Source organism: Dermacentor variabilis, unplaced genomic scaffold (genome assembly GCF_050947875.1).
Source record: "Dermacentor variabilis isolate Ectoservices unplaced genomic scaffold, ASM5094787v1 scaffold_14, whole genome shotgun sequence".
In the NCBI taxonomy this organism is placed as follows: domain Eukaryota; kingdom Metazoa; phylum Arthropoda; class Arachnida; order Ixodida; family Ixodidae; genus Dermacentor; species Dermacentor variabilis.
In genome coordinates, this window is record NW_027460302.1 from 2,973,838 (window position 1) to 2,994,263 (window position 20,426).

Below are 20,426 nucleotides of genomic sequence, written 5' to 3' on the forward strand. Positions count from 1 at the left end.
CGCGCCGCAGCAGCAGATTACAATCTAATCTTAATGTTTTTTCCATTACTTAGTACAGGCAACGTTCCCCTGTCATGTTTAGTTAAGTCAGTTATGTCAACACATCTTGTCTTGGAAATAAAGCTGTACTAGTAGCAAGCTGTGATTGGCTTACATTTTTTCCCTAGAACTGTTCGTTAGCCAAAAACCTCGTAAGCAGAGATTGTGCACAACGTCGAAGCATTTATAAGTGAGGAAACGTCATTGAAGAAAGAATCGATGAAGAGGTAGACGGGTCGTTACTATGCAACTTTAGCAGACAGGCGGGAGCTCACGCACAGCTGCACAAGGTGAACACGATTTCCGAAACTTTTCTCAGCGGAAGCAAACGCTTATCAGGATTATCAATTCCGCACTGTGGCAATAGAGTTGCGTACACAATTTTTACAACCAGCGCGTAGCAAGTATCAGCACAGGGTTCACTGTTGACGTGGGCGTTCCACTTGCTACGTTCGCAAGGCACTCTATACACACACGGGAAGCACACACAACACGGATGAACGCACGTCTAGTTGGCGAGCACGATTGCTTACCGTTTCAACAGTACGGCGAGGTCGAAAGGCGCTCTCCAAGTTTCCAGTGATGCGTCTGCGATGTTACTTGCAGCAAACAAGCCGCTGGGTAGTGGACGAGCTGAGGCACGCAAATAATACGCATTACTTCTTTGCGCCGTCCACCAAGCTTTCCACGACAACCAGCGGAGACAAAGGGAACGCACTCCACGGCATGAAAATCGTTGGTCCACATTTAGCTGGCGCGCCACGCATACGGCGTGCTTACAGCGAGACTCAAGCCATCTCCTGGCACTTTCGTGCTCGCGAACTACGTCTCATTTCATTACAGCAAACCTAATAACACACGATCAAACAAACACATCGATGCAGCTCGCACAACAACCGTTGAAGACGGAGCAATTACAACACGCCGTATCTTCGTATTCTACCTGTCGCGTTGAATACGAAAATACCGGCGCTGCCAGCGCCGTCTGTATAATACTGCGGCTGTTGTGGTCTCCGCGATTCCTACAATAATACCCACTACAGCAGGTTTTGAAGGCCGTGTCTGCTGTGCCCGGGGCACAGCAGACGAAAGGTGCCCGAAATGTCTACGTTCACCCATGACGTCACGTCCGCTATAACCCATGATGTCACATCCGCTTATTTCCATGGCGTCTGTCTTACAGAGCCGGCTGCGCTGCGAAGCGGTTCGTATTCCGTGCCCACTTAGAGCGTGAGTAATTCATCTTTCCACGCTATATGCGTGTAATAAAGTATTGGGGCTGTGAGCTGTTTGATGCGTTACCATTAGGTACCTTGTGCGCATATTTTGCCTCATGGCCGCGTCAAATTGCAGCCGGCATGTGGAATGGTCCGTGGCATGTTATATGGAGCGGCTCATGTGAGTGGTATTGTCTCCGTCAGGATCGTCAGTGCGTGCACAGAACCATTCAGTAGTCTGATTCAGGGGAGGGTGCGCGTAAGAACGAGGACGTAAGAAAACACTGGCATGACGAGCTGTTCCGTCAGATCGCGTGACATCGCGCTTTTTTTCTAAGACCATCTCGCTCGAGCGAGAGGATCTTAGAACAGCGTTATTACTGCTTTTTTACAGCTTTGCTGCGGCTCATTTAATCATCACCTGCATTCTTTTAATAATACAAATGGCATCGCTCCGCGGAAGAGCGTCTCTTGAAGTTTCCAAACAAGAGCCAATGCCGCCGTGCCTGCTGCATACACGCTTACCTTTCCTAACGCAGCTAAGACGCGGCACTAGCTCTGCTACTGCGTGATACAGGGTCACTGTGATAATAAAATTAAAAAGAACAAACGAAATTAATGCAGAAAATGTCAAACGTTGCCAAGCGTGATAAACGGACCTGCCTCGCTAGATGAGTTGAAGAAATCGGCGTCCTCAAGTCAGCTTCGCCGCAGTATACTAGTGTTACGCAGTGTAGCATGTCAGAACTGAAGAGTGACCGCTTTTACCGACATATGTGTTCCTTAATAATGTACTTGTGGACCTGCCGTCTCCTATTACATTACGCGCGCCGAGGCGCCTAAGTGTACTGGCCGGCCTTCAGCGCTATTTCGGACGTGGCTGTGATGCTTTGAACCGTTGGTTTGTCGACCTCGTAAGCCAGTTAATGTTTACACGCCCATTTTTTTCTTAACTGTTGATTTCTTCCATAATAGCTACGTAATTTCGTAGTTTCCTGTTCAACTGCTTTGGTCATATGCGAGTCAAGGTGTTCTCTTTAGCCGAGCGCAGTTTTCGAAAGCGAAACGACGCTTTTGCATCAGCATATAGTGCCGTCGCCCATTTACAACACAGTCAATCAATGTCATTTTGTATGTCACTGGGAAACCGCCGAACGCAGGGAACTCACTCGCATGCGGGGAACTGCATAACTAGCCACTGGATTAGCGTTCCTCTTGGGAAGCTGCTTTGCATCAAAGGCCAGGTACCCTTGCTATGATTCACCGCAAAACATGTATGTCTAACTGCTTAACATATTTGTATTGCGGTGAAGCTAACCTTACGGAACCGAATTTCGCAACGCTTTTTAGACTCCTACATCTCTACCAGCCACTACCAAACGCTTGTCGGTACGTTTCTTGGCAAAGGTCCAGCTAAATCTCCCCTGTTGGGAGTGGGGGGGGGGGGGCTCACGTATATGAAAACTGCCAAGGAAAGCAGTTGCCCTGATCAAGGCACGCTCCCCTGTCGAAACATTTGCACCAGCCTGTTCGACCACCGTTATCACCGCAACATATTTGTGTGTTGCGGTGAAGCATGCCGATATTGGGAAAGATTTAGGTGAATCTGGAATGTATGGTTTCTGTCAGCGTCGAACCTAATGTTGTGCTCTCAACAAAGCAGATTTTTGCGGCAGGATGCATGATGTCTTGAGAACTTTTGTTGGCTAGAGCCATACATACCAGGTTAGCTCTTGTTACAATAATACGCTTTACCGCAATACACAAGAGGCCTCGCTGCAGGACACGCCCGCCGTAGTTAGCCAAAACCTTACGTGACCGTTCACTGCAAAACACCTCCTGTATTGCGGTGGATCGTAATAAAGCACATTTGTCAGTTTAGAATGTAAAGACCCTTGCCCTTTGCTTTTGTAATATTATGACTCAGTTTAATGAGAACATGTATTTACTGCTAAAAACATCCACATTAAAGTAGAGATATGAACACTGATGGCAGCCTGTGTGATGTTTTATCCCTTTACTTTTTTGTATACCTGTCACACTGCCATTATTAAATTTTCCTGTACTTTGTAAGGTGCTGACGTACATAACATTACATCACAAGGAGCCACTGTGTAATTAGTGTTCAAGGACCAGTGTGATGGCTTTTCTCAAGAAAGGTTTGGGTTATGTTGTTGGGAAGGTTTTTTTTGGAGAGGTAGCTTTCTGAGAAGAAATCAGATGTCAGGAAATAGACCTCAATGGCACAGTAATCTTGGCTGCCTTTTGCTCAAACGTGCCCTAGACATAATTGAGTAATTTGCACTTGCAACTGGACAGCAGCCTTAGCTTGGGAGACCAGTGATATGGCATATTTTATCAAACTAGGTGACACATAGCATTACCAGTCCGAATAGAGACCTGTTTAAATGTTCGTCACCTTTAACACCCAGATTTTCGACCATGAATTCACTAAAATCTGCAGCACATTTAGAACCTAGATTTTAAATGCTGTATAAGTTGGCTTCTTGTTCACTGCAGCTGTACTCGGCTTCTGTCCAAACGGGAGAGCACTACTGCACAGCTTATTAGGGAACATTCTTATTTACATACCTTCTTTTTATTTATCTCGCCTACAATAACAATCAAATGTTTATAGCACATGAATGTGCTGTGCATGAATCTTAACTTACAATGTCATGTTCAACAGCACAGTGCATGTAGCTTGTGTTGGTTCATTCAAGCTAAGCATTGCTACAGCCTTTAACTGTAGGTATCATGGTATGAGAGCAGAGAAATAGATATGCAAAGACAGTTGGGCACATTGAGACATCTTTGTTGTGTGTGAAAAGGTGACAGATACACAATATGGGGAGAACGCATGCACTTTCATATTTTCTCACGCACAAAAAAAGCCGGAGGAATAAGGTTTCTTCACTGTGGCATAGAAAGTATATGTTTGCTCTCAAAGGTAATTCTGATTCATTCGATATGTTCCTGTGCTGTGTTTATTTTCTTGAGTGTGCTTTAGTTTTTGCACGTTAATGTTTCAAACTCGTTTTTATTTTCACAGACTGAACATCCCACGTCTTGGTTTGACTTCCTGGTACAGGATACTTGCACTTAGCATGGAGTGATGAAGCAGAGCAGTGTACTTTATTAAATGTGCAGATTTTAGCAGTATAACAGCCGTTCATTAAAAAAACATGTGTGCTGAAAATAAAGTGTACTTACCCACATTCCTCGTTGTCTATTTATTTATTTATTAATACTGTCAACCCTCATAGAGGGTCATAACAGAGAGGACAATACAATTACATAAATCAAATATGGACAATGTCAATGTACGTAAAGTTGCTTAACACTTGTCAGTTCACAGTGAATAAGATGTTCACTTGAATGCTGTTCAGCACACTTCTGACATTTATCAAAATATGTACAATGAATATCAAATCGCACATATCACTTGGCACTTCAAAACTAAATCGAAAACTCCCATAAATATGCCTCAGCAGCATTTTCAAAGTCGGTGACATCTTTTAGGCTAACAATAGCGTTTGGCAATTGGTTCCACATTTCTATCGCATCCAGGAAAAATGAGTATCGATATGTATCACTGTTGGTATGGTCCGGCTTTATGACATAGTCGTGGTTAGCGGGTATCTTTTGCCTGGAGCATGTAGATATTTGAGCTTATCAATCTAAAGTTGATCCTGCATTATTTGATAAAGCACCTTCAGCCTATATTTTTCCTACGTACCTCAAGAAGATAGAAGTTGCAACGCTGTAACATAAGCGTGACCGATTCCTTCCTTCGGTATGTCGAACAAGTAAAACGTGCCGCCAGACTCTGTATCCTTTCCAACTTCCTCTTAAGCGTCACTTGATGGGGACTCCAAACAACGGCTGAATATTCTAGTATCATCCTAATGAAGGCGGTGTATGCAATAAGTTTTACATTACGTGATGCATGTTCCAGATATTTTTCTCACAAAATATAACTTTTGATAGGCAGTCGTGCAGACGTTATCTATATGTTGGTTCCATGTCAATTTTGCTCGTATTCCTGTATTCTCATCAGCAAAGCCACTTATATGGGGAACTGATCATGATAAGTGCTCATGAGCATTCTAAAGAACAGCCTTGAACCCTACTCATGCACTGGTAAAATGTATAGATGCAGTGAAATTGACACAGAAGGCAAAATAGCAAACATGATGCAGTATTTGTCAGACAATTATGTCAGCAATTTTTTGCATAAGACAATGTACTTAGAGCATACTAGCACTACAAAGTACCCATCTTTCTTGTTAGGCATACATTACCACAAGCTCTTTAAATGTGGTCACAAGAGAGATGCTGGCTTTAATGAGGGACTATAGAGGTTAAAGGCAGCCATGAAAATGTATTAAGAAATAATGCAATGCATAGCATTTACTCAGTTCAGAGAGCTTCCAAAGTTGCCATAAGGCCCTGATAGCTGTGGATGAGGGAACAGTTGTAGTCCAATTGGAGTATGAGAAATGAACATTAAGATCGAAACAAGTAACAACTCGTAATGCAATTAAAAAACCTTGCTATACCTTTAAAAAGACAGTGAAATGAAATTAGTGTGACAATTTCCTTTTCATTTAGGTTCAACATACTTATTTTAGTAACACAAGAAAGCAGAGGCGTGAAGCACATAAGAAAGATGCTAGTCTGTGTTTATATTCTGCCTTCTCTAAATTCAAAGTTCAGTAAAGTTAACTTAAAAAGCTACGGTGAAGCCATTGCTTCAGCCTGTATGGTGCATAACAGCAGCAATCGCCAGCCTAACTGCTTGGGTTTACAGTGCCTTATTTGTATTGTATACCTTTTAAGTGCTGAGCTATTGGAAGATTGATTAAGGTGACCAACATGCTGAACCAGTAGTTTACTGAGTAAGATACATGGAGAAGGGTGGAAAGATAGGACAGAGCACAGGGGATGTATTCTGTGTCCACCTAGTGGAAATGTCCATTTCATCCGCTGCTGAAGTTCTGATTGGCTGGGCTGGGGTATGCATGAGAAGGAGACATGCTCCCCCAGCTAATTCAGAAGAAGAGGATATGGAAATGTCCACAAGATGAATACTTACGAAGCTATTTAATAAAGTACTCCTGTAACCAACATGCCTGCTATGCCATCCTTGCTTTCAATGTCTGTCTTAGTAAAAGTGTGAAAGAACCAGGTTTGTGCATGAAAAGTCTTCCTGAGGGTGTGGGCCTTGAAGCCCATAGTGGTAATCACAGGAAACGGGGGTGGATCCAGAGTAGCACCAAAGGGCAAGCCTTCATCGAAACAAATATGCATCGAGGGAAGTGACTGCATGCTCAAACTTATCAGCTCACAAGTTTGCCAAGACCAAGTGATGTCAGAAGTTGATGAAGCCTACATGGTCAATGTATAACCGCTTAGGCCAAAATTATTTAGATACTTTTTATGAGGACTATGTATTTACTGGAAATCTCCAAATAATTATGTTAGTGCAGAATACCTTCCACTAGTTGTGACGTCCTTGAAAGAATGAAAATGTTTGAGTTGTACTTGTGTGGTGCATGAAGTTACTTAAAAAAACTCAGCAATGGAAACAGAATACAAAGAGCAGTATTCGAAATAAATTGCCACCTCTTTAGGGCTAGATGAATTCAAATAATAATAATAATAAGCAAATGAAGATCGGGCATACAAGATAGATGCTTCGGCTCCCACTTGAAAGCCTTGTTCGCAAAGATTGTGAACAAAGCTCCAGTTGAACCAGTTCTTATTTTTCATTTATATGGTTAGCATCTAATTTTAAACTACTTACCGTGCCTCTTTTGACCAAACCAGACAGGCTGCCGTCAAACTCTTCACTACTTCAATGCAAATAATTGGAGGTTGGCAAATACATTTTTCTAATAGGAATAGTAGGTAACGAATAGTCAAACACTGATGCATACAGTTACAGCAGGCATATTTATCTTGGAATTAAGCACCATGCTTATATTGTCTAGTAAAAAAAGGACAGCTATCAAGGAAGATTAGGATTATTTTTAAGCAAAAGCAATTATACCTCATATACTTGAAGCAGATGTAGTGCTTCTCAAGAATCACGTCCAAACTGCACACACTAAAACATTAAGCTGGGATATTCCAAAAGACAAGTACATGTTTTGCTTGCCAAGTGACTTTTAATGTGCTCAATTATGTAAAGTGTGCTATTATATGATTAATGTAATTTGATAATGTAAAGAAAGAACAAGCCAAGATCTCTTGCTTCATATATATGCGCTGAATCAAGAAAGTAATTAAGGAAGAAGAACACCAGAAATAAACACAAATATTTGTGTGTTTTCTGGCATAAAATAATTCTCATGTAAGCCACATAACATGCTTTCCAAAGCATCCCCTACCTTAACTTACAGCTGCATCACATGTAGGCACTTTCTAAGAACACACATGCTTCATGATCATTCACTGTGTTAGTGACTCCCACTGAAGTAGTCTGAGAACATATCTGGGCATTACATTCAATAGCTGATGTAAAGTGAAAAGACTGCTGCTTGTAGGTATGAATGAACCAAATGAATAAGAAATATAAGTTCTCAAACTTCTAGTAGTAAGTGTGGCAGCCCTTAAGAAGAACATATTGCAACTAAAAATTGCAACACATGATGAAATAACTGAAATAGCTAGGGAGAGTTTAATAGACCAATAAACAGGAAACTGCAAATTCTCAACATTTCTGAATGCTTTTCTTCACATGTGCTCACCTCATAAGTATGACTTCCCTTAATGCTCGAACCTCTGCCTTAATTTCATAATTCCCCATTCTCGCTGCTTCGCTCATGCTGATTGACATCTAGCACAAAGGTTGGCAAAAGTAGCTGAGCATGTGCATGTGTTGTGAGGCAAGCTGCCCACATCTGGTAGCCGCATGCCAATTTCTCAGAGTAGATGAAAGGGAAGCCTTGAGGGTAAACCATAGAGAAGACAGATACCTTGGTTCAATGATAACTGAAAACACCAACATGGAAAATTTGGACAGCCCACAGAATCAGCAGAATTGACATGGTTTGGAAAAATTGAAGAGATGCATTATAATATTTATGTTGCACAGGTTCCAGTCAAGTTAAAGATTTTCACTGTCTAATAAACTTATAAGACAATACATGACCAGCAATACTGTATGGAACTTAAACAATTTTAATAAAGTCACCTAGAAGTCAGGATGAAGAAGTGACTGAATTGAGGATGCTAAAATGGATGAGGTGGAGGCAGATTGTGAAGACAGGTCTTAAAAATTAACATTCAACACACACTTAAGTTGGCAAAGATTGGACTCAATGTTCAAGAAGAAATTGACTAAGATAATTTATTGGTATACATACATGAGAGAGCAGCAACAATACAGCAGAGATAACTGTCATGCAAGAGGAAAGGATGTCAGTCTAAAAATTAACATTTGATCAGAAGAATGGTTATGCATGGGCTCAGGCTCACGTACAATTCTGTATGGTACGCATGATGTCAGAGCTGCATCGCATAAGGAACTGTGGCCTTACATGCCTTGATTATGAAATGATGTGGGCCAAGAGTGGAACAAGGATAGCATCAAGAGGGGGCCTCCTCCAAAAGGAGAACGGTAGGGAAATGGGGCGAGAGAGATTTTCTACGCAACAGATACAGAGTCATATGAGTCATAGTCATAGAAACCATGACCCAAGGAGCTGCACAACAAGGTATATAAATTCAAATCTCCATACAGTTAAGCCTCAGTATAACGAAATTCTCGATATAGCGAAGTATTTAACTTTTTATAACCTCTTCTCCATAGAATACCATGCATTTAGAGCCTCAATATAAAGAAGTGTGTTTGTGTGCAATTTCAATATAACGAAATTTCGCTCCTGCCGCAGAGGAGTGCCAAGACAATCAATGGTAACTTCCGCGGACGCAGATAGTCAAATGATTGAATTACAAGCGGCTGCTTGCAAACGCACCTCTCAAACTGCGTGCAGCGCGATAAGAACAACAGCTTGGAGCCGCATCATGTTCTGTATAAATTAAGTCCAAGTGCGATCAGAACCTATCGCGCCCCGCGCACTTGTGCTTTAGGTGCGAGTGAAAGAGTGCGAGGGTGAGACAAGAAAGATGGTGGCTTCGTAAGTGCGGCCTTCCCACGCGAGCAATGGCAAAGTGGGGAAGGAAAGCGAGCTCGCGGTAACGCGATCAAGCGCGCGCGAGGGGGCGGAGTGGGGGGGGAGGTAAGTTGGCGCGCGTCTCGGCCATGACTGCGTGTGGCTGTAAACCCGGCTGAGCGCATATGCAGCCGCGCACCCTGCTCTAGAGGTAATCTGCTGCGTGTGGAAAGAGCGGGCATGCCAAGACGGCGTGGCATCATGTGAGCTGTTTTCCCGCACGTTTAGTATTGAAGGTTGCGCAATCTCGAGTTTTCATGACCCGTTGGAACGAGAAGCAGACGAAGCATTCGCTCCCAGCTGCCGGCGCTTTTCATGATAGCGTCGTCGCAGTGCGACCGGGCGACTCTTTGGGGGCGGAGTGCACGCGAAAGCATATGGCGTCACTTAATTCGTACGTACCGCTGATGTGAAGATATCAACTTGGCATATATTTGAAACCGTATCATTCATCGCTGACTCCTATATTCGTCAAAATAAAATGTTTTCTCATTCAAACTTGCTTTCTTTTATTGTCAAATAATTCGGAAAATTGCATGGCCCCTTCCCGTGCAACAAAAATCGATCGGCGACTGTACTCATTTACATAACAGATCGAATTTCAATACAAGGAAATTTCTATATAACGAAGCGAATTGCCGATTTTACCTACTTTGTTATATCAAAGTTTAAGTGTATAACGAAATTCCCTGTTCTCTACACGGGGCCGGCAATGTGGGCTTGTTCGTTGATCATCATGGAACAGCATGTAGTGTAGCGAAGCAAAAACAAGAACACAAGAAGAAATGAAATACAGACACAAGCGCCTAATTATGTCTGTGTTTTGCTTTTTCTTGTGTCCTTGTTTTCGTTGTATTACACTACATGACATTCAATACTTTCACTGTCACATTCATGAGCACTGAAAACCTAGAATCAACTAATATCTTGCCTGATTTGCCATAATTAAAAAGAAAAATGTGGGTATAGTAGGTCTAATTGAGTTCTGGTGATTTTAGTATCACTGACATATAGCTTTTACGAATGTTTAATCGTTTCTTCTGTTAAGGCAGAGTACATGCTCAACTGCTACAATAAGTGTGAACGTAGGCAAAAACGACATCTTTGGCTCTTGTATCAATTTTATGGCATGTTGCCTGATCTAATCAAGTGGTCTCAATTTGACGAAGTTCTCGATTTAACAAAATAAAACCTCACATCCCAATAAAATTTATTAACTAGACTTACTGTACTTTATAACCAAAGTATTGTATAACTATAAGCAGCTACAGCCACCATGAGTGGCGAGCAGAATTGAAATGAAATTGCTTTAGTCGAAACACGCCGAGCGCTGCTGCTAAAGTACGCGCCACATGTATTGAGCGGCTGCGGGAACCACGGTACCATACACAGTTATTCAAAGCAGCACATAAAAGTGCCGCGGACTCGAATTGGTTAATAAATACATTCGGAACCAGTCTTTCGATTACTCAATTGATATATCAGCCACACACTCGCATAGCACGGCCACGTGGCAAACGCAGCCATGCGGACGCTTCACCATGCACGGATCGGCGGGTTGCAATATTGGGGCACTCTATGGGTGCATGTTTAAAGCACAGCGTTTTTCCTATCGTGTGATCGTTGCGGGTGCTCCATGGCTGAGTGTATTGCATGGTACAGAATTGGCCCCAGTACCAAAAGTACACAGGTAGGGTGGTCCGTGTAGATGAAGCGTGAACACGAGCTCAACATAACCAAGTCGTCATTATTCTGTAGCGATTATTTATGCGAAAGCGTCAAATGGCCCATTGAGCAAAAAAGCCGGCGTCTGTCGTCTCAGCGAAACAGCACCTCATATCCCATTGGCTGCGACCATGTCACGAGCGCACCTCGACGAAACAGAGCGGGTGAAAGGGTACACCTGCTGTCGCTATAGTGCACCAGGTGTTGCGTGAGGGGAGAGGGCGTCGCCGCGACGCCACGTCGTCCTTGCTCTCGCAAGTCGCTGCCTGGTCCGTATCTCCCCCCTCCACTGGGCTTAACTGCTGCGCGTACCTGCCGGCCTTGGTGGCCACTGCTGTTTCCTGGTCTCTGGTCATGCAGCACGTCGGTGGCATGCGGTGTTGGCACCGCAGGCTGCTGCTGCTTGCTAGCTCAGGCCCAATGTAGCTCTAGGGTGCATCACTTGCAGCGTAAAACTCGAAGGACTGCTCAGCGGCGTTCAATTGGGCATTAATGCTTTCGCAATCACAACTCAGATAAGACATGCTTAGCTGTCCTCATATGTTTTTCTTTAGTTGCCAAGTGGACGCATCATTGTTCACCATTCACAGTCTTCAATCTGTCGTGATCATTGCATTGTCATTTCAAATTAGTCGTAATATCACGCCGTCGGATGCTGCCGCCTTCACGCTGTGTAGTAAATACGCAGTCGTTGCCATGCATGCACTCATCATCCCAAAGTCGTTATGCCTCAGTCGTGATGACTCTATAATTGTCATCCCATCGTCGATCATGCCATCGTTGTCACCGCATCAGCATCATACTGTTGTCGGCATTCGACAGATTCATTACACAGATTAGCATTACCTTTTCAGCTTCTAGAACAGTATGCACGTGGTGATCTACCGCAGTAATATTATGAGAGACACTTGGGCGGAACAATTGCTGGCCTCAATTGCCAAGCCTCCCTGTAACATGATTTATTTCAATCTCCATAATAATCCTAAATTGTGTCACAAAACTTCTACAACAAATGTCAACATGGTTTCCATAAGACCTTGTCTCTCATGAAAAACACAACTATATTGTCATGTTCACTAACTTGATCTCCTCCATTGAACTTAGTTCTTGTGTTGAATGGATGCTTTTAGCGCTTTAAATTCTGCTACTTTGTGCCACTGCCTCCTTCTCCTGAATAAGCTAACTTAATATTGATCCACATGCAATTACTAAAATTCACTGAATGCTTTCTTCAGGACTAAACACAATTTTTATGTTAACAACTCCAATTCACAAATCTGTCTTTTGTCACTTCTGGCATGCCACAATGCTGAGTGTTTAGGCCCTTGATTTTTGTCATTTTAGATCTCGCAAAGAACTTAACGTAGAAAACTAAACTTTCTGTTGATGACTGTGTGTTTTGTTGTGAAACAACCAAACTCTGGCAGGTCCGTTTCTGTTCAAACAGACTAAACAAATAGCCCACTGAGTAAAAAAGGCAGCGTCTGTCGTCTCAGCGAAATGGAACCTCAAATCCCATTGGTTGCGACCACATTGCGAGCGTGCCTCTACGGAGCAGAGCGGGTGAAAGGGTACATCTGCCGTCGCTCTAGCGCGCCAGGTGTTGCGCGAGGGGAGAGGGCGCCGCCGCAATGCCACGTCATCCTTGCTCTCGCAAGCGAACGCAAAGTCAATATGCCCCCCCCCCCCACTGGGCTTAGCTGCTGCACGTGCCCAGTGGGGCAATGTCTCCACTAATGTCTCTCCGGAGTGCCATCACTAGTTAAAAACCTAACATCAGTACCCTAGCAAAAAAAACTTATAGAAATTTCTATAGTCTCTTAGGAATATGTATAGGTTGTACGGGTCCTTCTAAGAGTGATATATATTCCTACCTGACCCATAGAACTCTTTACCAGACTGGCAGGCAGCAGATAGATCTCACTGTGCTGCCTACAAGCCCAAATAGCATGATGTACGTATCAGTCTTTTAAACCCAGATAGAGATCATCATATGACATACAGAAATCTGATTGAGGCACTGATAAAGCATGTTAGAAATAGCACACATGCCAGTGCCCACATGCCTGAAGAGACGTTTTTAAAATGAACTGAATATACAACCCTGAATGCATTGCCTGCCACGTGAACAGATTAACAAACACAGTTGGGATATTGGAGTATCAAATAAAAATGAAGTGTGTAAACTGTGCAATTATCAAAACTTTTTACAGCTTGTATGCAGATATATTATCCTAAACATGTTTAAACACAAATTAAAGCATACGTTTTCAAAGCACAGCAGCGTTACTTAGCCTTTGAAACTACATGGGGGAAGTTGCATGAGAAAAGTATGAGACCATCTTTGTAGCAGGTGTGCTCCAGTTCTTTTAATACAAAATTACATTTACAAATTTTGCGAGACGGATGTGCAACATTTAATGCATATCCAAAACAGGATTACTGTCATTATCATCATCATCATCATTATATTTATGTCCACTGCAGGACGAAAGCCTCTCCCTGCAATCTCTAATTACCCCTGTCCTGCGCCAATCGATTCCAACTAGCACCCGCAAATTTCCTAATTTTGGCGCACCACCTAGTCTTCTGCCATCCTCTACTGCACTTCCCTTCTCTTAATACCCATTCTGTCACCTTAATGGTCCAACGGTTATCTAATCTGCGCATTACATGACCTGCCCAGCGCCATTTTTTTCTCTTAATGTCTATTAGAATATCATCTACACCCATTTGCTCTCTTGTCCAAACTGCTCTCTTTCTGTGTCTTAAAGTTATACTTAGCATTCTTCGTTCCATCCCTCTTTGCACGGCTCTTAACTTGTTCTCAAGATTCTTTGTCAGTCTCCAAATCTCTGCGCCATATGTCAGCACCCATAAAATGCACTGATTGTATACTTTCCTTTTCAATGATAATGGTAAGCTCCCAGTCAGGAGCTCACAGCGTCTGCCGTATGCGATCCAGCCCATTTTTATTCTTCTGTGAATTTCCTTCTCATGGTCAGGGTTTCCTGTGATTAGTTGACCTGGGTAGACGTACACTTTCACAGACTCTAGAGGCTGACTAGCGATCTTGAACTCTTGCTCCTTTGCCCGGTTATTTATCATTATCTTTGTCTTTTGCATATTAATCTTGAGCCCCACTCTTACACTCTCCCTGTTAAGGTCCTCAATAATTTGTTGTAACTTGTCCGCAGTGTTCCTGAATAGAACAATGTCATCGGCAAACCGAATGTTGCTGAGGTGTTCGCCGTCGATCCCTACTCCTAAACCTTCCCAGTTTAATAGCTTGAATACTTCTTCCAAGCACGCAGTGAATAGCACTGCGGAGATTGTGTCTACTTGTCTAGCTGACTCCTTTCTTCATAGGTATGTTCCTACTGTTCTAATAAAGTTTATTTACAAAAGCAAAACAAAGCGCTTTCAAGACTGTGGATACTAACTGTAGCTCTAACATGTCCGGCTGAGTTTGTGAATGCCATAAATTAGACACTACCAACGTGATTTCATTAAAGCTACTTTCTAGGCTAGTTTGTGCATACTTGATTTGAAAATTATAACAACGCTAATGCATCCATCCACAAAGGAACAAGGACAAGACACAAGCAACATGACTACAAACATGACTAGGGTTTATTTTACACTCCACTATCTAAAGAGTAAGCAAGCAACTTTAGCCACATTTAAACAAACACATAAGAGGAAGAACACAGACTGAAGTACCAACTTCACCATGCCCATTTGTGCTCACCGATGCTGTATAGAACACCAGGTCTAATTGGCATATGCTTTTATAATATTACAACTTCATATGAAGCTATTTTCTCTAGACTATGCATTTTTGCATTTATCCTAAAAGTGTTGTGATATGTGACAGAACACAAGTGAGCTTGTGCAAAAAGAACAAACTGGCATGGCACACTGACAGGAAGCAAGGAAACAGGACAAGCATCGCTATTCGTACAAGATCTACAGCAATATATCAGAACATGACAATACAGCAATATTATTTAAGCAAAAGTGAGTACAGATCTGAGAACTTATTCAAGTAAGAACATGGATTTACCATTTTTAAAACCACATAATCATGAACAAAAACAGCTAAGCATCAGTGCACATATTGCAAAATCAGAAGACACAATTCTCCACTGGGTGCTAGTTCAACCACCGCACGTCGAAATGTGTAAAAGTAGTTTAACCTGTGTAGCCTTCAGCATGCGAAAGCAAAGAAGACTATCAGATCAGGCTTCATATATAGTGTTTGGAGCCTTTGATTCAAACCGTAATACACTGTTAAAATAAAATTTCAGAGTTTGCTTGTTTCATTCAGAAAAAAGATAGTGTCTTAGTCATGCTGCCACAGTTAACGGATAAACTTGCACCAGCTACATTGAGTCAAAGGAGTAAATAAAGTGAGGTGGACAGATGCATGGTGTGAAAAGGATGCTGTTGTATCAAGTAGCATAACTGCTCACTTAACGTTCAGCTGCTTTCCATGCCTCTGCATACAGACGGAGAAGCTTTACCTCTTCACCATCTGCTAGTGAAGCACTGTTTGTTCACTGTGATCACCCACTCAAGGCAGTCACGTGGTTAAGTAGGGCCCTTCGCTACATGTAAGGACACCAACCCGAAACTGTGCATAAGTCCTGTTAAATATTGTCATTTTTTGGCTACTGCAGCTGTTCATCAGCAGCTGCATTACTACTGCCAACATGCAGACCATGCAATTCCCCAAGCACATAATCAACAAGAGTACTATAATGAAGAATGGCAAATTGGGCTAGCTGGTTCATTAGGAAAACAAGAAGCTAACGCAAGAAAAAATAAACACTCTAGAATTTTGATGGCTCTGGCTTGGTTAATATATTCAAACATCAAAAAGCTGATTATTACAGAATGCCATAAAGTGTGGTGCACTGTTACCAACTGTTTTTTTTAAAGCTATAACCTGTTATTACCAGACATTCATGTGCCATGGCTGAAGACATACTGTTCATCGTTGCCATGTCTTGAGCATGGGAATTAGTCTCTTTCATAATGGTTTCGTATTGTCCATTCAAAAATATTGTTGTCTATTTCTACAAACACATAAAGACGCATAACTTCGCTGGGTGTTACGTAAACTAGTGGCTCCTCTCTTCTGATGCAGACTGAAAGGTGCTTTGCATGGGGAATTTCAACAAGAAATAGTTTCTTGCATTTCAGAATTATACAAGAATTCGCTTCAGTAAGAATTCTACAAATGAGAGAAAACGCACCTGAGAAGCTGACAAATGCACTGTTTTTAGTCTTTATAGTTCAAGTGTACTGGAGAGAGTGGAATGTTTGTTGGTTGATGACCATTCGCTAATATTCAGTGACACTTGTTGAGTCACAGCCATGGTTGTGGACTACAGCCTGTTTTTCACTTTCATCCAAGTTCAGGCACAGCTTTCCAGTGCCTAACAAAACTGTCTGCTGACCAGCTCTCCTCTCCTGCTCACCAAAAAAACTCACTGCTTCTGGTGAAAGATTTAAACTAGCTTTAGCTGCCTGTAACTTTCGAGCAAGTACATAACATTCCAATATTTGTAAAGGAACATCATTAGCTCCGCTGACCAATTTCACAAGAAGTTCATTTCTGCCTTCAAATACAAATGAAGAATGTGACCAATGAGGTCCTAGTTTAGCCGCACTTTTAGGAAGATGCAGGATTTGGTGTACATTGTATGTCATTGCACCCAATCCAAACAAAGACTGTGCTCTCACAACAAACTCCGAGAGAAGATCAGATGATCTCATTATGGTCATCTGAAGTGACGGTATCTAGTAGAAGTATATAGACACCCTCGGTAAGCAAACTGGAATGTCTGACATACTTATCTGGCAATAAGCCATGAAGGCATGGTAATGAATAATGAAGAACCCACCACTTCCATTCACTAGCTTTCCAGATTGTGAAGCCTAATAATCTTTGTGGTGTACGTGTGAACCGATTCGGTGGCTTGATTGCCAATAACCTCCTGTTTAAAGAGGCTAAACTTTGTTGTGAACCAATCCAAACATCTTTTCTCTTTTAAATGTGATCACATTTTTATTCTTTTTAAGCTGTTGTATGGTGTATATTTGTTCCAACAATCTTTCCTTTCTGAATCCTGGGCTTCATATTTGATTTATATGTATTGTCTTTTGTGATAATATAAATGCATTATTTCTGACTCATTTTTTGGGCAAAAGAGGAAGCTTGCTTCTCCTTGAAGCACATTACAGCTATACAACACACATAGATACTGATAGACTATAGATCTGGCAAACTAATATGAATACACTATTACACTAATAAAAAGAATACACTAGTAGACTTGTACAAGCAGAATAGCACAGATACGTGCAGAATAGAACTAAAAGTAATTTTATCAGTGTATCAGTTGTATCGTTTCATAATGCAATAGAAAAAAACTGATATAATTTTTATTAGGTTGCCCTATCAGATTTTTTGCTGGTGATCTTTCAGTGTAAATGCATATCAACTTTTTGACTAATGCTAATAACTGAACACATGGCTTTTTTTGCTGCAAGTTTTCTTGGACTCCTGCTTCCCTTAAACTTATACTATATAATGTGCTTGCAAGATCAAAACTGGAGTATGCTTCATCAATCCGGGATACACCGACAAAAAACACAACTCTCATATTTAGTTGAAGCCATACAAAACCAACCTGTACATTTTATTGTAGCTGCTTATTCCCATGCCGCAAGCATATCAACAACTAAAAGTTGCCTTGATTGGCCAGGCTTGTCAACAAAAAAACTTACCCATTTATTTCACAAATTCTCAATTGAAACATATGTTATTACCTCCTTGTATCTCATTGAGAATGGACTACAACCTCAAGGTACAGGTGCCAACTTGCCAAACCAATCTTTACTATTTTTGTAAAAGGCAGCCTCAGAACACACACACGCATACACATATATATCAATGAGCTACAAGGAGGTAATAAAAACATGTTTCAATTGAGAATTCGTGCAATAAACAGGTAAGTTTTCTTGTTGCCTAGCCAATCAAGGCAACTTTTAATTGTTGATATGCTTGCGGTGTGGGAATAAGCAGCTACAATAAAATGTACAAGTTGGTTTTGTATTTCTTCAACTAAATATGAGAGTTGTGTTTTTTGTAGGTATATCCCGGATTGATGAAGCATACTCCAGTTTTGATCTTACAAGCATATTATACAGTATAAGTTTAAGGGAAGCAGGAGTCCCAAGAAAACTTGCAGCACAAAAAGCCATGTGTTCAGTTATTAGCATTACTCAAAAAGTTGATATGCATTTGCATTGAAAGATTATTAGTAATATGAATACCTATGTACAAGGTGCTTAATTAACACAGAGTGTTTGATTTTGTAGGTAAATGTGTTAAAAGGACTAGTCATGATGTGAAAATCTCTTCATTTTACTTTTACCACCCCACCTTACCACCATTTTACCTTTACACACACACACACACACACACACGCGCACACACACACACACACGCACACACACACACACACACATATATATATATATATATATATATATATATATATATATATATATATATATATATATATATATATATATACCATGGCACCCATTCCGTAACTTTAATGCTCCATACGATAGAAAATACGATAGAAAATTGGGCAAGTTGTTGAAGCTTTATGGCAGCTACTGCATGACAGATGCCGACAAAAGTAATAGAATGGGACAGGATAAAGCACTATCAAATGAAGGTTATCGAAAGAAAACAACCAATATATAACACACATCACGTGACCAACACCCGGCCCCCTAGCATATGCAGATACATACCAAAACAACCTTCAAATCACCGAATGCACATGTTTTGACGGCAACACACATGTCACGGCTGATTAATAAATTTAAAAAAACAATTACTGAGGCACAATGCAACTCAGTGGCTTTACTTAAGATCTAACACGGCAACCTCGCTATCTTGTAGCGAGATGGATGGCTGGATAACACATAGTGAGCCTTTCTTTCTAATGTGATAAGCCTCCATTAATTCATGTGAGAGCTTTTCACAATGTGTGAACAGCAGAATAGTGCTTTCAAAAACTGGATGACGCCCAATGCTGCAACAATGCACAGAAAGGTGTAAATGCGCAAAAACCCTTAAAAAAACTATGGTACTTCCTCAGTCGAACGTTTAAGCACCTTCCAGTCTGACTGATATATATTTTGTAGGCTTCAAGAAAAAGGAATAGAATAAACAACATTTCGTGTGCAAGAGACAAACTGTGTGCTATATTTCACTTTGCAGTCCTCCCTGCTCAGACACCCGTTGTGAAGAATGTTCTTGTTTATTGCTTCACATATTCCCTTCAGCTTATCTTTAAATGAAAACCCAATCCTCTCCTGGAACCTAGAAGCCACCTTTTTCTGCCTGAGCGACAATTAATAGAGGGGATAATGGCAACTTTGTTCCGCTCTTGCTCCTTAAGCTTCTTCCACTCTGGTCGCACCTTAAGTTTCTTAATTAACGTGCTTCAAGATAAAAAAACCACTGAAACTGAATAACCTGCCTCATTAAGCCTTCTCACCAGATTCCTTACACTTTCAAGGATAAGGTGAGGATAGCTCTTGGTTGGGGCATCTCTAATTGCGTGAGTGGCAATACTGTACATAATAAGTTTTGAATGGCTAGACCTATAATCAAGAAGGGGCTTAGAAGTTCTTGACTGATATCCCCAGCATACCCAGATATCCCCACCATGATCCCACATAAAAGTAAGCCTGACCTAAGAAGTTGCAGCACATTTTTTTCTGGAACTTCTAAAGTGAAATTGAAACCTTGCTATTGTTCTCTAAATAGCTTCAGTACTTCGATGACAGCTCTGCGAAAGTTATCATTTGCTCATGAAAAACAAATAATCATCCACGTATCTGAAAATTTTAAGAGCACGCCCACTCAGGTTTGGATTATTTTCTGGTCAACATAAATTAAAATATTACTGATTAAATAAACTGATTCAACTTCCTGACAGCTCAATATATTATGTCAGCTATATTGGTATAAATTTCATTAAAGTTTGTCAGTGGCTGACACACCCTCCTCCGGCAAAGTGCTTTCCAACATGACAACACAATGCCCTTTTTTGTCTCCAAGAAACCTCCAAGTTTCTGCCCGGCCCCTACGTTAGCTCAGGTAGAAGGCAATGATTCTATGCTTGATTGTCCAAAATTATATATATATATATATATATATATATAT